Raw genomic sequence first — 20312 nt, 5'->3', positions numbered from 1 at the left:
TCTCTCTCTCTCTCTCTCTCTCTCTCTCTCTCTCTCTCCATCTCTGTGTGTGTCTCTCTCTGTGCTCACCTTTATAACATGCACAGTTGACTTGGAAATGTATGCAATTATCTATACCCTTTCCTCATTCCTCATCCCTGGCAGTCAGAGGGAGGACCACAGATTCTGTGGGCTCTTGGTACCCCATCTCCTGTCCTGGTGTTTCCCGTGTTGGTCTCTTCTTTTGGGCCGACTTCTGTCTCTCGGATTGCTCTTCCCTACCCATGGCCAGCTCTTGTGTCTACTCCTCCAAGGCTCTGCAACCTCTCCCATCCCCGGGGTTTCTCATCTCTTAGTCCATCAGAGTCATGCTCTCCTGTTAGGAAGTCTCCCTCTGCTGTGGCATCACTCAGATACTGGGGAAGGGTGGCATGTACTCTGGTCTGGAAATGTCTTCATTTTGCTGACTCTTGGAAGATGAGTGTGTGTGAGTCCCACTCACACTTGGAGGCTATGGTTTAGGCTGCTCCTGTCACCTGGAGACCTGCATTGCCTGTGTATTCTGTTTTGGCCGTATACAACAAGCCAGTATGCCAGCCTCCTTTCCCCCATTCCCTTTCATGGAATTTTTAGTATGATTTCAGTTGACTTTGGGGTGTTTCTGTTTTAGTATGATGTGTATATAAGTGTGTGTGTGTGTGTGTGTGTGCACAAGTGTGTACCTTTTTTGAAATAATTATTCTTGGAAACAATTTAGCACCCATCTCTTTAGTCTTTAAACCCGCCTCTTCCTGGCGTTCATTTTCTCCCTATAGCTCTTGCTGGGCACACAGTGTGTCCTGATTTATCTTCCTGTGCCTTACCCTCATGTTAATAGTGTGCATTCCAGAGGCCCTGCCTGGCTGATGGCTCTATTGCACCCATTAGGCCTCAGGCTGCCAAGCCAGCACCTAGTCCTTTGTGCTACCTAAGTGCCGTGGTTGCGGTTCTGGCGGGTTCTCATTACTGTGTCTGCTTTCAATTTCTGATACTCAGTCTCCCTCAGAGTTTCCATTTCTCCTCTCAGATTTGTAATCAGGTAAGACATATTGTATATTACATTTTAAATGGCAAGTCTGTCACAGAAAGGTTCTCTCTCTCTCTCTCTCTCTCTCTCTCTCTCTCTCTCTCTCTCTCTCTCTNCTCTCTCTCTCTCTCTCTCTCTCTCTCTCTCTCTCTCTCTCTCTGCCTGCCTGCCTCCTCAATGCGCCTATCCATAGAGCATCATCTGCCCCAGGCTGTCCTGGGGCTGTCCTCTGGATAGGTCTCCCTTCAGCTCCCCAGGGTCCTCGTTATGGGAGCAAGCTCTCAGAGAAGTGTCTGTAGGTAGGTCTGTAATATCTTTCGAGAGTCAGGTTAATCTCAGCTAACCTTTGCAACAATGTCCAGTCCACAAGGAAGGTGGAACCGCAGACTGCAGAATGTTAGAAATTCTGAAACGTTAAAACGGGTTCTCCTTTCTGGTACAAAAGTTGTTTCTTTCTCTTGTGTGTGAGCACACAGACCAGAGGTCAGTGTTGAGTGTCTCCCTCTATCATTTCTGTCTTCTTTTTGTGAAATGACTTTTTTTTTTCTAGCTGAAGCTGGAGCTCCCCTGTTCGGCTGGCCCACCAGCAAGCCCCGGGGGTCACCCCCAGCATTGTAACAGGGATTAAAGGTTTTTGCCATACTCCCGGCATTTTAATGTCATTGCCGGGGATCAAACTCAGATCCTCACCTCTGTGCAGCAAATAATTTATTGACTGAGCCATGTCCTCGGCCACCAGTGGTCCTGTCTGCTGAGATTTTCCTGTACATGCACTTTTACCCGAATTCAGCCTGCCTTGCAAAGGATGCATCTATGGAAAGCCTGCCCGTTCTGCCCAGTGTGAGTCCTGAGGTATCCACACCACTTGTCAGAGTGCTACAGTAAAGCACAGATGTCACTGCCCATCTGAGCCTTGCAGGGGCCTGGGGATCTGCATGTTAACCTCTCCAGGTGATTCTTAGGCACAATAAAGCAAACGATTGTTTGCTGTGGATGGCCCGAGTATCCCCAGGGAGACACGGAGGTAGTATCAGTGAAGCTAACACATTCCTAAGGACTTCCGCAGACAGAATCCCCTCAGAAGGCCAAAGACGGCTCATCTGGTACAGTGTGTGCTTAGCAAGGCTCTGGGTTTACTCCCTAGCACATTAAAAAAAAATCTCTTTTGACGGCCAGGTTACTATTACCAGGGGACTAGGGGTGGGTCGGCTGGGGGAACGCTAGGTTCTGTTGTACCAGTATGCTGTTGAGGAGGGGGGCACCGTTTCTGATTTATTTGGAGGTCTTTGGTGGTGTTTTGAGAAGCAAAGGGGAGAGATCTGTGTGTTTAAAGTTTAAATATGAGAGGGAAGGGAGAGAGAAAATCTAATCGGGCACCAACTTCCTTGGGGTTTGCATTCCAACATCGCCCGGATTTCAATTAAGCAAAGCACCTCTTCCCCATCCCCAGTTGATCACGGGTTGCCATGGCAGCAAGCACACTGCATGGGAAGTCCACCCCACCCCCTCTACCTGCCTCTGGCAAGGCTTAGTCTCTGATCTCCTGGTTTCTCAGTAGACACCGCCCTGATAACTCTATGGGACAGAGAGCAGTGGAAGGTCAAGGCCAGCTATTTCTGGAGGTACCTTGGCTCTGTGACTTCAGGAAATGTACAAGGCAGCCCTGTTGGACACAGAATGGCTTTCCTGTTCACCTGCATTGGAGTGATCCTGGAACCTCCTAAAGAGACAAGACAGGTCATCCTGCAGGCAGCACGTGCTTGAGCTGGCTCCCCTGTCACTCTCACACACATGTCCAGGATGTGAGTCCATGGGCTTCCCTTGGGTTCTGGGACAATGATTCTCAAAGGGGGTTCCAGGGGCTTACTGTATGGACCCTTGATTCCATCCAGGTTCTGGGTTGTAACTGGGGGAGACTGTAGAGTCCATCATCCTGTGTGAGAGTAGAGAGAGACTGGGTTTATGTCTGTGTGGGTAGGTGTATGGGTGTGCATACTGGTGTGAAGTCAGAGGACAACCTCCGTGACTCTCAGGGATAATCTACTGGGGCTCACTGAGTAAAGTATCCTCCTGTCTCTGCTCCCTGTTGCCACAGTTAGGAGGATACACTGCCATGCCCAGCATTTCAGATTGGGCCCTTTGTGCTTATGAGGCAGACAGTTTTCTGACTGGTCTACCTCCCTACCCCAGCCTGCCATTCTGTGTCTCTTAGGAATACAAAAAAAAAAAAAAAAAAAAAGAAAGAAAGAAAAGAAAAAGAAAAAAGGAAAACTGTGGTTTGTGTGTGGGGAGTAGGAAGGGAGGCTGTGGTCCATTTAGGGGAGGGGAGCAGCTGAGGTCATGCTCTCCTGATGGAGATGCCCAGGGAAGAGTTGGCAGGAGTCCCCGGGCTTTTAGCAGCACAGCTCAGGAGACCTCTGTCGTCATGATGGAGGTCCTAGAGCCCAGCTGGCTGCAACTTGTAAGCATCCTGCCTCAGCCTCCGGGCTGAATTACAGTCAGTTGTTGACCACCCTGTTGGGCTGGAAGAACATGTTCATAGAGGGTCCCCACAGTAGAGTGCGCCCCTAGACTGTGGTATCTGTGGTACCTGTAACATGTGGAGGGTCCTGAACAAGGACTCCCAAGGATGTGTCCTGGACTCCTACACAGTTGTGTGTGTGTGTGTGNGGGGTGGTGGTGGTGGTGGTGGAGGTCTGTATAACTGTCCTTAGTTTCCTGGCCCTGCAGCCAATGATCATTCAAACAACACTAGGACCTTACCCTTGTTTCCAGCCAGATGTTTTGGGGTTTTCTGAACCCAAGAGAAGACAGAACTCTCTCTGGCCATGGGGGGCTCCCTTCTCTCAATCTTTGCTGGGTGGTTTCTGCTTCCTGTTCCCGGTGTGTTCCTGTCTAAGAAGGAGCAGCATGGGGGCACTGCTTCCTCTCCACCTCATTTAGGCTAATGCTCTCACCAGGCCCGTCCACTCTGGTGCATCAGGGCAGCCGTTTCTGTCCTCACTCCAATTTCCCTCAGTCCCACTTGGCTGGATTCCTAATTTCTTTTATTTCTGCTCTCTCAGAACCAATTTTTTCTTTGCTCCATTAGCTCAAAAAATATCAGGTCAGCCCAAGATACCTCTCTGCCTGCCAGTTCCCTTCTGAACCAGGGTTTGTGTCTAGAGGGCAGAGTGCTCCAGACTCCAGCTGGTGGCCTTGGCAGGTCAGTTGACCATCTCAGCACTGTACCCAGGGGTGGGAATAGAGACTGCATAATTGGGACTGGAACAGTGACTAAGGTAGTAAGGGTGGTTGCTGCTTGAGGACCTGAGTTCAAGTCCCAAGGACCGATGTAAAAAGCTGGGTGTACTCACATACCCATAACCTTGGATCTACAGAGGTGAGTGTGAGGCAGGAGGATTGCCTGGACTTGCTGCTTGTCATCCTAGCCCCAGGTTCAGTGAGAGACCCTGTCTCAAAGAAATGAGGTGGAGAGTGACAGAGTGGGACACCCAAGGTCCTTCTCAGCCTCCAAGTGTGCACAGCTTCAGGAACCCTCATGTATATGTGTGCACACAACATCCATGCAACACAATACACACTCACACACACACACATACACACACACACACACACACACAGGACAGCAAAGAGCAAAAAGATAGCATCCTTTGAAAAGGAAGCAGCCTCAGCTCCACACACTCACAAAAATAACAATAAGATGTGTCCCCTTGCCAAGAGTTGCAATCTAAATGGAATGGTAAGTCCTGCTACTCGCCACCCCCACCCCGGAAACCAGGTTCTCTTGGCTCTTCCTGTTCTTGCCCCAGTTATAGACAAATCCATGGACCACAGGATGGCTCCTTTTCTTCCCACAATTTAGCTGTCCAGTTCCAGTTCAGGGGGAAGTTTTTAAGACCATGCACACTGAGTTTTAGAAATTTGCCAAAGAAATGGGAATTGAATGGCTTAATGAAATAATATTGAAACTATATTATATATATGTAGATGGTATTCATATTTGAGGATGTATATATCCATTTATCTGTTCACTCACCCATCCATACACCCATATATCCACCCATTCATCCTTTGTCTATTTGCCTACCCATCTATTCATCCCCTCCATACATATGTCCATATACCTACCCCTCCATATATACTGTCTTATCCATCCATCCATCCATCCATCCATCCATCCATCCATCCATCATCCATCCATGTATTCTATCTATCTATTTGTCTGTCTGTCTGTCTGTCTGTCTGTCTGTCTGTCTGTCTGTCTGTCTGTCTATATCTTACTAGCCAACTAAAGTAAGACCGTAGGCAGCCAGTGAGCTTTAGGGATACAACTGAGCTACTTCATACCCATCTGTCTGGCTAGAATATGTTTTAGGAAGTGCAAACTTGTATCAGTGTTATCCTAGGTAAACTTAATTAGAAGAACAAATCTACTATTTCAAGTAACAAAGGAAAGAAAAGAGAAAGGAAGGTTACTTTGTATTCCAGAGTAATACAGAGCACCTGAGAGGACGCCTGATCCTCCTTATATTGATGGAAAGTCTCTATTATCTTTAGCTGCGGGTAATCCTTTCTGAAAGTTGAAAATGTCAACACGACTGCAGAATTTTAAGGCATGCTCCAGTTACAGGCAAATTGTGGTTCTCCTCTAACATGGGGGTTTGGGATTTAATGTTGCTTGACAATTCTGTACCAAATTCAATCCTGATCCAATTTTTTTTTCTCCTTCACCACAGGCAAATTTCAGTTATGAATAGATTAGGTGTACTGGGGGAGCGGTTAGTCTTTCTTATTGTAGTTTTACACGTTCATTTTGGGTTCGTCGTGGGGCTTTGTGCCCAGCCTGTTGGGCAAGCGGGTCCTTCTCTCCTCTGCTTCTACAGCCGGCCTTTAGCAAGAGTCACTTCAATCCCCAAATAACAAGTGGGGAGACTGAGACACAGGAGTCTCAGTTGACAGCCCCGAAGATCTTTGATTTGAAGATAGTGGAGCTCCAGTATGAATGTGGGGGGCAGGAGCAGAGTAATTGCTGTTTGAAAATGGAGGCACATTGGACCCTATTAATCGGTATAGTTACTGTTTGCAAAATAAAACTTTCAAAACAAACTGTTGAACAGGGATCCCAGTTTTCCAGCCCCGGAGGCCCTCTTCCCTGCTTCCTTCAACACTTACCCAGGGGAAAAAAAAAAAGAAAGGGGAGAAGCTAAAGTGAGCCCAGAAGACAAAGACATGAGCAGCCTCCCATGGCTTCACTGGACTCTGTGATTGGTGCCCACTGGGAGGACTGGATGCCACTGGCCAACGTTGGTGCAATGTCAGCTGGCTCTGTTTGTACCACTGCCTGACTGACCCACTGTTCCTTGCTTTGATGACAGTCTCCAGGAGCGGGGTTAGAAGAATTGCCACGCTAGTGAATGGTACATTATGTACTAAGTCATAATCAGCATGTGGACATACGCATGTGCCCGCCTGCCTGTCTGTCTGTCTTCTCTCTCTGCATGTGTGTGAGACAAAAAGAAAGAGGAAATATGTGTAGTTTTATGTTTGCAGATATATATTACTATATTTTATAGTATCATCCTGTGTGTGTGTGTGTGTGTATGTGTGGTGTATATTTGAGTGAATGAGAGAGAGACAGAGAGAGAGAGAAACAGAGAGGAGATTCTTCATAAAGATGTGAGATGACTTCCCAGAACTTCCCAGAAGTTCTTCTGTTTCAGGCAAGGGAGCAGGGCCTCGCCACCCCATCCTCCTTTTGAGGACCAAAAGAATTAGATCAGGACAGAACTATACATCAGGGAGCAACCTGCAAGGGAAGCCAGGACTTCCCCCCTTGTGCCTCTCAGTTCCTCTGGTGAGCCTTTCCTGCTGAGTCCATCCTCAACTCCGTGCTTGGCAGTTTCTGACAGTACCATTTCCCTCTCTGCTCTGAGCATGGAGAACATGCAGGTGTGCGATCCTTATGAGACGGAAGATGGACCTGTCATCCTTGAGCATCTTGGGGTGATGTTTACCTCTGCTTGGTCTGAGATAGTCCCCTGATGACATTAATAGCATGAAAATACTAGCTAATTAAGAAAACAAACTTTTCTAGATGCAAACATTCGGCTTCATGATGTGTAAACGACTCGTGCATCTGGATGGTATGCTAATTGCCCCTTCTGAGCCCTGGCTGATTAGCTCTGAGCTCACCCAACCCTGGGATGTTCCTGAGCATCTTGGTAGGGTTCACCTCTAGCCTGGCAACTCCTGCCAATCTTGCAACTGCCGATTTCCCCGAAGAACACTTGCTATACGTTCTCTGTGACGCCCTTCTCTCTCCTCAAACCGAATACAGTGCTGAGGCCTAAGCAGTTAACTTAGGGATCTGAAAGGCTTGGGAGTCATTCAACTAGTGACCAGAACTAGTTGAGATTTTTTTTTTTTTTAAGTCTTGCTTTTAAGCATCCGTATCAGGAGTCAGCATTAGGTCCAATCTGCGCTGCTACCTCATTTTGCAAATAAAGTTTTACTGAAACACAGATTCGCCAACCCACACATTATCTCTCGATGTCTTTATGTTACAGCAGGCAGGCAAATAGTTATGGCAAAGCCAGAATGATGCTCAAAGTGTGTAACATTTTGCAATCTTGACCTTAAAAGAAGTTGGCCAACCTTTGACTATATCAATGAGGTAGATCTTCATGTATATGAATGTTGTCCTAGCAATAAGATAGGACATTATACTACCACATCCATAACCTTAAAGAAAATCACAGTGTCCCGAAAACAGGGGCAGAGTGTTCCAGGTGTGGGTGGAGACACTCTTCCAGGAAATAGCCTCCTATTGGCTTTTGTGCTCCCTGCTACAAATAGTCAAATGTTCACAGTGTGACAGTCACCATGCAAGCTCTACAGACAAAATCCTGTGCAAAACCTCCCTTGCCCTTCTCTCTTGGTATGTGTGTGAGTGTGAAAGGCAGTAGACCTTAAGACACGGCTGCACTTGAGAACTGATAAACTGCCAAGCCAGGCTGCAGAAAGAAGTCTGGCCCTGCACTGGTGCATGTACACACTCTCACACATACACTCACGCACACTTATATATGTCCACTTACACTCATGTACACTCACACACACTCATATACACTCACAAACACTTATACATGCCCACTCACACTCACATATACTCACACACACTCATATACACTCTCACACACTTACACATGCCTACTCACACTCATGTACACTCACACACTCACACATTCACACTTATACATACTCACACATACACACATACTCACACTCTCACACACTCACATTTATACATACGTACGTACACACATACATACACTCACACACACTCACACTCTCATACACACACTTATACACACACATATATACACACTCACACACATACTCACACTCTCACACGGTCACATTCACTCATATACACTCACACACACACTTATACACACACACATGCCCACTCACACTCATGTACACTCATACACACTCACACTTATACATACATGCACATACACACACTCACATATACTCACAGACACTCATACACACTCACACACATGCACACTCACATACACTCATACACTCTCACACAATCACATACACTCATATACACATACACTCTCACACAGTCACATGTGTATGAATCACATTCACTCATACATACTCACACACCCACCCACACACACACAGACTCACACATGAACTCTCTTTTTAATAGGCCCTTCAAGCTGTGCCTGGAGAAGGAAAGGCTCCCAGAGCACTTTTGTAAGGGTGCCATTCATGCCACGGGTGTCTCAGGCCATGATTTTTGTAAGGGTGGCATTCTTGCCACGGGTGTCTCAGGACATGATGTACTGACCCTTTTTAAGTTCTAACAACATTTGGCCAGTTTTTAAGTGGCCATTTATAATTCCCTTCTAGCTAGCTTTTATTGTTCTAAGCAGCATGGCTCTGCAGAGGGCTGGAAGGTAGCTGTTTGTGCCTGACTTTGAAATCATTTGGACAATGAGCACACATCTCTAAGAGGAAAGGAAAATGAACATCTAGTTTCAGTTTGGGGTTTGGCTCCTTGAAATTCTTCATAGTGCTCCCCCCGACAGCTAGATGCTAAAGGGAATTCTGTTGGGCGCTACTGATGCAGGAGAATATCTATAGATCATGCTTCAGCTGCATAGAAAACCCCAGCAGAGTAAATTGTGTGTGCGTTCCTATGAACAAGCACAGATCTGATCCAAGTCAAAGGTCAGAGGTCAGCCTCAGGTGCCGTTCTGCAGGCTCTGTCTACTTTCTCTCTTGAGATAAGGTCTTTTCCTTGGCCCAGAACTCATCACGTAGACTCAGCTGGCAGATCTGCATGCCCCGGGGATAATCCTTCCATCTCTAGCTCCCCCACAGGGGCATCACATGTGCACACTGTTATCAAGGGCCCAGTCTCTTTCTGGAGACCGAGCTCGGCCCTTTCTGCTGGCAAGGCAAGCGTTTTACTGACCAGTCCTTAACTCTAGTATACAAATGTTAAAAACCTGTTTCAGTGTTTACAAAGGAAGCCATCACTGGGTGGGAAATGACTTTTTAGTTTCTCATGGTTTTCTGAACTTGCTCTATAGTATAGAAATGTTTGTATTATCTGGTGACATTTTAGCCAGGTGCACTGTCATATGCTTGTGTGACACTACTTTGGACAACAGAGGCAAGGTGACCCACCCTTTGAGCCCAGGAGCTCGGGGGCACCCTGAACACCACAGTAAAACCTCCTCACTTAAAAAAGAAACAAATCATTTTAATGAACTTTAAAGGAAAATAATGTGTATTGGTTTAGGGCACAAAGAGAAATCCTGCCGTCTACCCAATGCATTTGCTTCTCACTGACTGGGCCTGGTTTCTCTATGAACAATTAAAAGTGGGGTTCATCTAGCCGGGCAGTGGTGGCACACGCCTTTAATCCCAGCACTTGGGGGAGGCAGAGGCAGGCGGATTTCTGAGTTTCGAAGCCAGCCTGGTCTACAGAGTGAGTTCCAGGACAGCCAGGGCTACACAGAGAAACCCTGTCTCAAAAAACAAAACAAAACAAACAAACAAACAAAAGTGTGGTTCATCTAAAGCTCTCAGAGAGTCGCATAGGCGAGAGAGCCGTTTGTGCTGGCATGCAGGTCATGGTGCATCATGGTACCAAGTGACTGGTTTTGACAGCAGGTTCAGAGGCTTGTAGTGACAGGAATAGGCATGTTCCTGCTATACCAAAAGGCATCCTGGGGTCCACCCCCATAGGCTCCCTTATAGCCAGAAGCATCTGAGGCCTTTAGCGGACCCACCCTTCCCAGCATGCCTGCATAAGCCTGGGGAGAGAGTCCACTGGAGAAACCCAAGCCCCAGGATGCCTTCCTTTCATGATGTAATTAGGCATCCCCATCATCTAGTTTTATGTCAACTGTATATAAGCTAGAGTTAACTGAAGCGGGGACCTCACTTAAGAAAATTCCTCCTTAACATCTGGCTGTGCCTCATTTTCTTAATTAGCGATTGACAGGGGAAGGCCCAGCCCATTGTGGGTGGTGCCATCCCTGAGCTGGTGGCCGTGGGTTGTATAAGGAAGCTAGCAGAACAAGCCGATGGTGACCCTTCTGGGCAGGTTACCAGCACAGTCCCATTTAGTCTCTTCCTCTGCCCAACCCCCTTTGGCAAGTCTGAGAATCCTCCGGTCTCCACTTTGAGTCTCGGTGGAAGGCAGGAACCATCTTCAGGTCAGAAGATGGACTTTAGGAGGGTCACTTTCTTGGATTTTTTTCTGGTTGTGCCAGGTGACCTGAGCGTGACCTCCCAGCAGATGGGGCCAACTGTTCCAGTCGTGGAGGGGACACCTTTCAGTGCTGGTGACCTCGGTAGAGCCATATGATCTCCAGCACTGTGGAGACGGGTGCCAACCCAGGGCCTTGCAGTGGCTCTTGTCTCACAGAAGGTTGTCCTGCTCCTCATCGGCTTCCAAGATGGTTCTCCAGCCTCCCAGGACAGCACCCGGCTCCTCTAGAAGGCGCTCTCCCTGCTGAAGCTAGAAGCCCTTGTAGCTGAAGCTCTCACCACCCCTCAGCCTCCTAAAACAAAGACAGGAAGCAGAGCCTCCTCCTCAGGCCGTGAACTTGCTTCCCATCTCCATCTCACAGCGTGTGGCACCTACCATTTATAACTTAAGCCACAAGGAAACCCACAAACCCAGCTCTGCTTCAGGGTTTTAGGGGTCTTTTATTCTCATTCTCTCTCTCTCTCTCTCTCTCTCTCTCTCTCTCTCTCTCTCTCTCTCTCTTTCTTTTTTCTGAGACTGATGTGGCCTTAGATAAGATGGTTTTCAGTTTTACAGAAGAGCACTGGATAGAGATAAACTGCCAGGGAAACCGGGAGAATTTCTTGGGTAAACTTCTGATGGGGGAACTTCCAGTTTTCATGGCTGTGGTCCTGAGATAGGGCAGGAGAGGATGGTGGGGGGGGGGGGATAAGAGAGGGGAGTTAGATGTCAGGGATGGTGAAGGAATGCCTCCTTCAGGTGGGCAATTTCTTTTCCTTCATTCTGTCTGCCATGGTTATATTTTCTTTTACATCCCGGCCCCTTGCTGTGAGAGCAAAAATCCCCTTGGAAAGGGCTTTCATCTGAGGCGAGGAAACAGGGATTTCTCCGCAAGGCTACTAAGTTCCTTTTTACCTCCTAGTCTTTAAAAATACAGGTTTTTTTTTGAAAAAACAAGAAAAGTAAAAGAGTGTCTGTATGCATGTGTGCCTGCATGCGCAGGTGATGAGAGAAAGAGAGAGAGAGAGAGAGACACACACACACACACACACACACACACACACACACACACACAGGAGAGAAGAGAGAAGAGAGAAGAGAGAAGAGAGAGAAAGGCCAGAAGGGGGAGCTAGAGTTACGGAGACCATGAGCTGTGCTGTGTGGTTGCTGAGAATGGAACGTAGGTCCATAACCAATGAGCTCTCTCTCCAGCCTGCCTTCTAAGCTTCCCTTCTCCTCCCTATCCACTGGGTACTGGGGAAGAATCTCATGTATCTTCATGGTTGCCATATACAGGGAAGGGTCAGGCATAAGCCTGCTAGGTACATTATATGCTGAAATAATGGGACGATGTGAACCAATGTCTACTCACTCCAGACAGGGCGCCAATGACAAATGCAGTACCAATGACAGACCAAAGGAATGATGGCATTTAAGTCCTGAGCTGATGAGTGGGGCACAGGAAGGGGTGGCTGGAGTCTCACGTGAGGGTCTGCTGACCCACCCCACCCCACCCTTGTAGGAGGGACTGGTCTCTGATCTCCCAGAGGGCCTCTTATCATCCTGAGCATCTCTTGTGGACAGTCACAGCAACTTTGATGAAGATGTGTGGGGGGTTTGAATGAGACATCCCCCATAAGACCCAGACGTTTGATGACTTGGCCCCCAGTTGGTGGTACTCTCTGAGGAGGTATGACCTTGCTGAAGGGTGAATGTCACTGAGGGCAGGCATTGACGTTTCAAAAGACTTGTGCGTCTTTGAGCATGACCTCCCGGTTTCCTCTTTCTGTCCCCGCCCTTATAGAATCTGGATCTATACACCCCAAATAAACTCTTTCTTCTAGATGTGGCCTTGGCTGGGGTGTTTTTTATCACAGCCACAGAAAAGTGATTAATACAAGATGCTAATAGCCTTTTACTGCCCAGAGGAGCATTCCCTGTGGACTGGAGCCTTGAAGGGAGAGAGGAAGCATCCTAGAGGTAATTTTCAAGTCTAGCCACCCTCTCAATTTAGGTTCTCCCTTCCCAGATGATCAGAGCTCGTGTCAAGTTGACCAAACACAAAACCAGAATGACAGCAACAAGCTTGCACCGCCATGCCCATAAGTGCTGGGGGTTTGAACTTAAGTCCTCTTGGCTATGTGACAGGCACTTTACCAACTGAGCATCTCCGCAGCTTTGCAAGGGCCTTTTGCATGCAGCTATCTTGCTGCCGGGTCCTCTGGAGTCTGTGATGAGCACATTTGCATGTGGGGGCTCTTGTACTGGGCAGCCAGGTCAGGGTGGGCTATGGAGCAGCAAAGCCAGGATGTAGTTTTGAGATCACAATGAAGTCTCCGGGTCTATGAGTCCAGGTCTGTGAAGTGGCTGCTTGTCCCTTTAACACAGAGCAGCCGGTCAGACGGATAGGCTTTTAATATTACTGGGTGTTTTGGCTCTATTGCCTGTGCATAAAATTTATTTTACCTGGATCCTTGGAATGAGGAACATTTTAGTGGATGGTTTGCTTAATGGATGAGAAATCTTTCGCTAATAGTGAGCTTCTGCAGCTGCACATTTAATTTCTGCCAATTATGCCGACCCATTTGCTTATTCATAAGTGTTCAAGGTACAGCTGCAATGGCTTTGGGGGCCTGTCAAAACACGCACTACCTGAGAAGACCAGAAAAATCAAATGAGCCGCCTTCCACGGCAGCTTCTGGCCCCTCTGATCATTGCGCAGCTGGTGCTTGTTGGAGCCATAAATGGAAATACCCTTTATAGCTACAAGCTAAAAAGGTTGCAGATAAATCTCGGGTTGTGCTTCTTGAGTTCCGAGGTAGGGCCCAGGTGTCCCTCTGCCTAGAGATCAGTAATAGAGCGTAGGGAACACATCAGTTCTCTTCCCACAAAGTTTCCTTGGGCTCCAGTGGAATCTCTTCCCAGCACAGGGAGAGCTTCCTTTATAGGCTCCAGACAGAGGGAGTGCACGCCTGCTCTCCACCTGCAGGGCAACTAAGTTTCCTCACCCTTGCTCCTTAGAAGACCTGGGTTCTTGACTGGACACAGTTGGCGCGTCAGATCAAGTGCAGCATGCTGTCCTGAGGTGCAGCTGCTCAAGCAGGAGGACCTGAGCTCAGATCTCATGGGATCCACAAAAAAGTCAGATGCTGTGGCATTCAGTAGAACCTCGGAACTCAAGGCTGAGGGGAGAGAAATGGGAAAATCCCAGGACCTCATGGCCAGCCAGTCAAGCCAAAACAGTGAGTTTAGGGTCCCTGAGAGTCTGGAAAAAAAAAAAGTTGGAGGTTGGAATTAATTGGGGAAGAAAACTGACATCCACTTTTGCCCTCCACAGGCATCTGCTTAAGTGAGTATACACACACACACAGTTAAAAAAAAAAATAGAGCGTGCCTAAATTTGAATTTCAAAAATGAATGCATATTTTGGTATAACTGTTTTCTCATGCAATGCTTAGGTTATATTTACAACGAACAAATTTTTAATCTACAATTCACATATACCCAGCCACCTGCTTTTTTATTTCCTGTGTCAGGCATCGTTAGCAGGGGCCCTGTTCACAATAGGTTTTTCTTTCTGTATTGTTTGCAAAAGTGCTATAACTCCTCTAAGGACACTAGGGCTGCTGGTGGGGTGGGGTAGGGCAGGAAAATGAGGGAAGTAAGGAGGTGCCTGTGTTCCTCCTCTGCTCCCAGAAAGAGTGGTATCTCAACATATAGAGAGACTGACCAGAGTGTCCCATTGCCATGCGTAAAGCAGATATAGCGTTTTAGAAAAGATACTATGTAATCTCCAGAAACTCCAAAGGAGCTCAAAACACACTTCTTTGCTGGAAGTCTCTCTGGCCAGGTGGATGCATCCTTCTGTTTTACACAGACCCCCTGCAGCTACCCGCCAGGCCTCATCAGTCATTGACAGACATAAGTGGATCACGGGAAAATGACCTGCCTGTAAGGAATTAGCCAACCTCGTGGTAATTATTTAAAGAGGCCTCATTTGGGCCAAGGGCACATCACAGAAGAGGGATCGGAAGTGGCAAATGTCAGGCCACTCTCCTTGCAGTCAAGGAGATGCGAGGCAAGGGAGGTATCACATGCCCTTTCCCATACATGAGCGCTTTTGAGGGGTACTCAGTACTGACTGAAGTTTGGCCAATGCTGTTCCTAGTGGTGCCAATGGTGACATCTTCCTGCTCCTCCCAAATTTCTGACCATTTGCACAGGTTAGTGTTCGAGATGATATTTAATAAGGAAACCATTTAGAAGCAGCCTCAGGGCCCAGAGGCATGAGAAAGCCAGGACTAATCTGTACTGCTCCGCAGTGCCTGAAAGATCATTGAGTCACAGGAGAACTCGCTTCTGTCGCGTTCAGTGGAAGCAGAGAACAGCCTGATATCGCATAATGTGATATCTCAGCCCAGCGCAACCCTACATGGGGAGGGCACAACGGAGGACACCCACCTCCCTTATTTTTTTTTTTTTTTGTCAGTGAGATCGTGGTGGCTTGCAACATCTTCTGTGTACTTGTTCAGTTTCCCACGGTTCCTTTAGCATGTGTTTATAATTTTGTGACCAGAAAGAAAATCATAGCTGAGATGTTTTGGGTGAGGTATGTATATCCCACAGTAAGGAGGATGCATAGAGCCCATCCTGTGGCAGGTCTCTTCAACCCAAAGTTCACATTCAATCGAGGACACTTGGGTGAATGTCCTGACATTGCTTTTTAAGCTGGGACCCTTATATTTGTATCTCCCAGTAGTCAATTTGAAGGGCTCTGTAAGATTCATGTATAGTCTGGTAGCACTCAGTGACAAACGATGATTGACTGGGCAGAGATGCCCATAATGTCCTTCCTGCCCTTACTGTCTCCTGACAAATGACAGGCCAGTTTTATTGCCACTCTGCAGCTGACTCACCTGCCCGGTTCCTGACAGTTGGGGCCACAATTCAAATGCCTAACGTGTTCTAAAGATAACCCACGCAGCGAAATTACTAACAAGGCAAAACACCCCTGTGGAAACCCCTTCACTCCTGTAAACCATCTGGACTGAGACCCCCAGAAAATCAAAAGCCAAGAATTCACTTTGGTTTTCTCACCCTCTTCTTGAAGCCTTCTCCTTGTCTACCAATGTGAGGTCAAGATCAGTCTGAAGGGGGAGTAGAAGGGAGAAAGTGTGATATGACGTGGACAAACGAAGGGGATGTGCTATCATTTGCTTATTTCTATTCTTGAATTCGTGTGTGTGTGTGTGTGTGTGTGTGTGTGTGTGTGTGCACATGTGAGCACGGTTGCCCGTAGAGGCCAGAAGAGGGTGTGTGTCCCCTGGAGTTTAAGTCACGGGTGGTCGTGAGCTACCTGACACGGGTGCTAGGGAAGAGAAGCGAGTGCTGTCCTCGCTCTCTTATGGGTTCCGATGATGTACACGGTCCACAAGCCAAAGTACAAAGGTCCGGTGCATCACATCACACAGGATGGGACTTTGCCCAGGACAGGCGCCCATTCTGGATGGGAAGAAACAGAAAAGCGGGACTCCCTGTGGCAAGAGGTGGTCACTACAGCTTTTTTAGCAAAAGTAATGGCTTGAATTTTTTTCCCCATTAATTAATTTATTTATTCCATTTACATTGTAGTCGGAGCCCCCTCCTCCCAACCCCCCTCACACAGTCCTTCCCTCCATTCCCCATCCCCTTCTCCTTTGAGAAGGGAGAAGCCCCCCCGCCCCGTACTGACCCACTGTGGCGCATCAAGTCACTACAGGGCTAGGCACATCCTCTCCCACTGAGTCCAGACAAGGCAGCCCAGTTAGGGCAAAGGGATCCACAGGCAGGCAGCAGAGTCAGGGACAGCCCATGTTCTAGTTGTTGGGGAACCTGCGTGAAGACCAAGTTGCACGTCTGTTGTTACATATGTGGAGGGGGGGGCAGGGGATTAGGTCCAGCCCGTGTATGTTCTTTGCCTGGTGGTTCAGTCTCTGGTTGAATTTAAGAGAAATAATCTGGCAAATAATGGGCTCAGAACTCAGCCAAAAGTCCTAGGACCATTGAACAGAACGCCAGAGACTGAGAACTGTAGAGAAACACACGCTCCCACAGTCTCAAGTGTGGCTGCAGAGTATAAAACTGGGCCACGGGCTGTGTGTTTTATGAGCCAGGCACTGCACCACATGCAGTTGTTGGGACAATCTCATGAGGTAGATATAATTAGGCACATACATTTTACAGCACGGCAATCAGTGGTAGCATTTGCTGAGTGAAACTAGTAATGGAATCTGGTGGCCTGAATGAGAACGGCCCCACAGGCGCATAGGTTTAAATACTTTGCCATCACCTGGTGGAACTGGCTGGGAAGGATTAGAGGGCGTGGCCATGTTGAAAGGAGGAGTATCATTGGGACAGACTTTGAGGTTTCAGACCATTTGTGCCGTTCCCAGTGTGCTTCCTGCCTCCTGCTTGTGGTTTGAGGTGTGAGCTCTCAGCTATTCCTGCTGCCATGGCTTCACCCATCCCCCCCCACCACCATGGACTAACGCTCTGGAACTGTCAGCCCAATTAAAACACTTTCTGCCATACGTGGCCTCAGCGGTAGTAGCTGTAGTCCCACGGCAGGCACTGCAGCCCTTCTATCCTGTCCCCATGCAGTGACAGCCCTGAGTCCAGACATGCAGGAAGACAGAATTCACATGCACGAACTGGACAAGGGACCAGGTGGGTAGGGAGAGAAACCGTGTTGGGGTGTGGGGATATCCTTTCTGACACCCGCTCTTTAATGAAATTATATATAATGTGTGCAGTGTGCATATTCGTATGTTTGTGTGTGTCCATGGGCAGAGTTTCTCACGAACCCTGGAGCTCATTGGCTCAGCTGGGCTATCGTTGAGCTTAGAGATCATTGCTGCCCACACTGTGGCTACAGATACACACTGCCCAAGCCACTTTATTTTTGCTAGCATACACACATGGGGACAGCATGGAAGAAAAGGAGCCGCTAGTATGTCCCTTCCTTACTGTTTGCAGAGAGTCAGCTTAATTGGGGGCTTGGTTGTAAGAATGCATTATCACAGTGCTCTCTAAGAGTTGGATTCCGAGGGCTGGAGAGCTGGACCCCCACATCAGAGCACTTGCTGCTCTGGCAGAGAGCCTGGGCTCCATTCCCAGTACCCACGATGGCTCAGAACCACCTGTAACTCCAGTTTCAAAGGAACCGATGCCTTTTCCTGGCTCCCTTGAACACTGTCTATATGAGGCACACATATATACATGCAGGCAAACAATAACGCACATGATTGGGCATGCTTGTGTGAGTAACAGGCATGCAGGCGCACATGGGTTTTAGTTATTCCTTGGTTTCTCCCACCTTTTTGAGACAGGTTTTCTCTTTGGCCTGGCCTTCCAGTGAGTTCGGCCAGGCCAGCGGGCCAGCGAATGTCTAGGAATCTGTTTAATCTCTGTGTCCCATCATGCTCCCACTGGGGTTACAGGTATCTGGTAGGCTTAAAGTTTTCTTAATTACATTTATGTAATTTAGTGTGTGCATTTGGAGGTCAGAGAACAGCTTAGGAACATTGCTTGTCTCCTTCTACCATGTGGGTTCCAGGAATCACATTTGGCAGTCACCTTGCCAGCCTCTTTCTTGCCAGATTTTTACAAGGCTTCAGGGGGTCTGAACCCAGGGCCTTGCACGTGCAGACTGTTTGCTATACCGAGTGAGCCATTCCCCGTCAGCCCTCTTCCTCTATGCCTCTGTTTTGCTCGCCGATGCTGTTCATTAGCACACAGTACACAGTCATTCTGCATCCCTGGCCACTCATTATTGTGTTTCATAACAGGGCCTTAGAAATAAGACCTTTCTCAGGGATTTGGAGCTGTGTGCGCTCAGTAGGTAAGAACTTGCCTGTTGTGTTATCGTAATGAACTCTTCTCCAGTGAGATCTGGGGGTTTTTAGTCAAGCTCTCTCGTGGCTTGTGATCTGTTAATTAGCATTGCCATATTCCTGGGAGGTCTGAGATTCCATCACTGGGCCCACTGGATCCAACCAGCCCTCTCAGGGACCACAGACCATCTGTGGCCTCGCATGGCCGGGCCCATGGGCTACCTACAAAAGAGGAGGCTAGCTCCACATTCACCTCCCTAGATGTGTCTTGAATCCTTGAGGACACAGTCATGCTCCCACACCATCTGTACATGTTTGACTGCAGCATGGATTGTAACTTACATTGTGATTGCTGATCAAGATGGGAGGATGTCACAGCTTGTCATGTTACGGGGGCAGCTGTGTCCCGGGCAGCAGACAACCGTTCACTCAGCCCATGGCTCCAGGTCTGTGCTCACCCGGTAGCATCTACTGGAGTGCATGGAAGAGAGAGCTTCAGCCTTAGTGTCAGGGAAAAGGAAGCAGAGAAGCAGGTACTGCGGCGCACATGGACAGAACTCAAGCTGTCCCTTTTTGCCTTGAGATGGGGAGCTTGGAATTCTGGGAACTCCTAACCAGCCTCTGCAATCTAGGCCATCTAGATGTTATTAACATAAGGTGTATAAAACTACTTCCGATCCTGCACACACAGAAACACTTATGCATACATTCAGGGAGCCTACCTGATATGTCTGACATTGAAGATGGGACCAAGGGGTAGGAACATTGCTCTTTGCATCTGTGTGTGCACACACACACACACACATTCTTTCTCACAGTGTAGACACCACAGAGCCTGAATTGAACTCTAAGGGTTGCCCAGGAAGAGCTGCTGTCCCATTGAGATGTGTCCTCTAGAGGCCAGCTATGTTAAGCTCTGAAGGATCAGTATAAGGTCCTCCTTCCATTCCCTGCTTCATTCCCCTTCCTTCCTCTCCCCTGCCCAGCCCTCCTTTCTTTCATTCTCTCCACTCCTCTTCCCTTCCCTTGTCTCTCCTCTGCTTTCTTTCTCTTTTAAAAAAAGATTTTTTTAAAAATTATATGCATGTGTCTCTTGGTTGCCTGCAGAGTCCAGAAGAGAGCACTGGATCACTTAGAGCTGGGGTTATAGGAAGTTAGCCACATGACTGGTGTGCTGGCGACCACACTTGAATCCTTTTAAGGGCAGAACTATTTCTTCAACTCTACGGGATGCTGTTCTTTAGGGCCAGCATCCCAGAAGTTGAGACAAACCATAGTAGCCAGATGTGACAAAGAAGGTGGTATTAGATCAAATTTGTACACATAGCAAGGTACCAGGAGACCCCAGATGTGTCCTGTGTTTCTATTTTAAATTGTGTTTCACTTAGTATGTGGCAATGGTATCTCACTTATTAGTAGTATGTGGCAGCCATGAGATGGGACTCAGAGGCCACAGCGTGGAGGTCAGAGAACAGCTCTTAGGAGTTGGTTGTCATCTTCCACTGTGGGTTCTAGACATCAAATCCAAGTCATCTAAGTTGGATTTGAGGAAGGTCTTGCCCTGCTTTCATCTCCATAGCAAGAATTGCCCACTTTTGGAAAGAAGTTC

At 47.9% G+C, this 20312-nt stretch overlaps 1 protein-coding gene across 3 annotated transcripts in view; it reads left to right on the top strand.

Moving 5' to 3' along the window:
- Slc39a11 (solute carrier family 39 member 11) overlaps positions 1-20312 on the top strand; it is a 420215-nt gene that overhangs the window by 261202 nt on the left and 138701 nt on the right. The gene's annotated exons all lie outside the window — the stretch shown is intronic.

The sequence above is a fragment of the Mus pahari genome, chromosome 14 (assembly GCF_900095145.1).
Source record: "Mus pahari chromosome 14, PAHARI_EIJ_v1.1, whole genome shotgun sequence".
Classification (NCBI taxonomy): domain Eukaryota; kingdom Metazoa; phylum Chordata; class Mammalia; order Rodentia; family Muridae; genus Mus; species Mus pahari.
Note: the sequence above shows the minus strand (reverse complement) of the source record. Positions and strands in the feature narration are given on the sequence as shown.